The sequence below is a fragment of the Phyllostomus hastatus genome, unplaced genomic scaffold (assembly GCF_019186645.2).
Source record: "Phyllostomus hastatus isolate PE091 unplaced genomic scaffold, TTU_PhHast_1.1 phas_scaffold_78, whole genome shotgun sequence".
Classification (NCBI taxonomy): domain Eukaryota; kingdom Metazoa; phylum Chordata; class Mammalia; order Chiroptera; family Phyllostomidae; genus Phyllostomus; species Phyllostomus hastatus.
The window spans coordinates 67,400,470-67,402,648 of record NW_025334041.1 but is presented as its reverse complement, the minus strand read 5'-3'; positions in this window follow the sequence as shown (position 1 = coordinate 67,402,648).

The following is a 2,179-nucleotide window of genomic DNA, read 5'->3' as shown; positions in this document are numbered from 1 at the left end:
CTCATTTTTTCTGAATTCTTATTTCTTCATTCTTTCTGTTTGATTGTTCCTTTCTTCCTTCTGGTCCACTCCATTGATTTGAGTCCATTTTCTTCTCATCACTATTGGTTCCCTGTGCATTTTCCTTCATTTCACTTAGTGTATTCTTCATTTTTTCATCTAATTTGTGACCAAATTCAACCAATTCTGTGAGCATCCTGACCACCAGTGCTTTGAACTGTGCATCTGATAGGTTGGCTATCTCTTAGTCGCTTAAAAATATTGGCTCTTGAGCTTTGATTTGTTCTGTTTGAACCATTTTTTTTTTGGGGGGGGTCTGGTCGCACTTGTATGTGTGAGGGGCGGAGCCTTAGGTGTTCACCAAGGCAGGGCAACCCAGTTGCTGGGTTGTGGCACTGTATGTAGGGGTGGGGTCTGAGAGGGAACAATGGTGCTTGCTCTGCTCTCTGTAGGATTTCAGTCCCTTCTGCTGTTTCCCCAGGCAAACGGGGCCTTTCTGGTGCTAATTCCCATGTGCGTGGGCTTGTGCACATTCTAGGACCCTGTGGGTCTCTCCAACGAACTCTCCTTGTGAGGCTGGGAGTCTCTCCCCATGCCTCAACCCCCAAAGGTGTTTTCAATAAGTGCCTTGAGGCTCTATTTCCTGGCGCTAGGATCCTTGGACCGCCGGGTCAGTTCAGTGCCTTCACAATTGCCGCCTTGCTGGGTCTGCCCGTTGCTACCCCGGGCCCGGGGTCTGCCTGCTGAGGTCTTGCACGCCCGGGATGCCTCGTGTGCCTAGTGCCACCACTTTTTGTGACGCGATGCCTGTCCACCCAGCTGCCTGACTCCGCCACTCCTACTGGTCTGGATGAATGTGTCTATTTCAACTCCTTGGTTGTCTGACTTACATACAGTTCAATTTCCTGTCAGTTCTGGTTGTTATCTTATTTCTGAATTGTTGCTGTACTTATTTTGGTTGTGCGAGGAGGCACAGTGTGTCTACCTACACCTCTATCTTGGCTGGAAGTTAAAGAGAGCATCTTAAAAGTAGCAAGAGAAAAGCTGTTAGTTATCTACAAAGGAGTTCCCATAGCACTGTCAGCTGATTGCTCAAAAGAAATTTTGCAAGTCAAAAGGGACTGGCAAGAAATATTCAAAATCATGAAAGCAAGGGCCTATAGCCAAGATTGATCTACCCAGCAAAGATATTATTTAGAACTGAAGGGTTGATAAAGAGCTTCCCAGACTAGAAAAAAAGGAGTTCATCATCACCAAACCATTATTACATGAAATGTTAAAGGGACTTATTTAAGAAAAGATCAAAACTATAAATAATAAAACAGCAATACATATATATATACATATATATATATATATATGTATATATATATAAAATCAATTGAAACTAAAAAAAGAAAGCAAACAGGGACAGAATTGTGGATGTGCAGGGCATTTTGATGGTTGCCAGATGGGAAGGGTGTGTGGGGGAATGGGTGAAGAGGTGAGGGGACTAAGAAGTACAAATAGGCAGTTACAGAATAGCTATGGGGATGTATAGTACAGTATAGGAAATGGAGTAGCCCAAGAACTATGGATGACCCAGGGACATGAACATAGGTGTGGGGATTGCCTGTGGGAGTGGTGGGTGCTGGGTGGTGGGGGGCAAAGGGGGAAACTGGGACAACTGTAATAGCATAACCAATGAAACATTTTAAAAAGAGAATAGATTCTGATACACACACACACACACACACACACACACACACACAGAGTTACAGATGGTTTAGACAGTAACTTGGATCCTTAAAAATCTTACCAAGCTGTGTGATCAAAACTCTAGTACTTTCTACTTCTCAAAGTATGGGAAAGAAAAGATACGCCGGTATTCAACAAAATGACCTAATTTTTTTTTTTTTTGAAAAACAAGATAATCTCTTCATGGAAGTTTCTGCATTTCTGGTTTTAAGGGACCTCCCACATATACAATCCATGTTCATGTTCAAAGTTCCCCAAAACAGCCAGCACAATTCCAAATTGTGTCCTTGGTGAAATTATGCCAGTTAGAATAACATACTAGTTAGTATTATAATAAGAAAAGATAAAAAGAATAGGTGTTTTGCCTGGAAAAGGTGCAATTTCAGATTGAGAAGACTTTGTGAGAACTGGATTGGTCCTTAAAGGCAGTGCTTGGGTAACT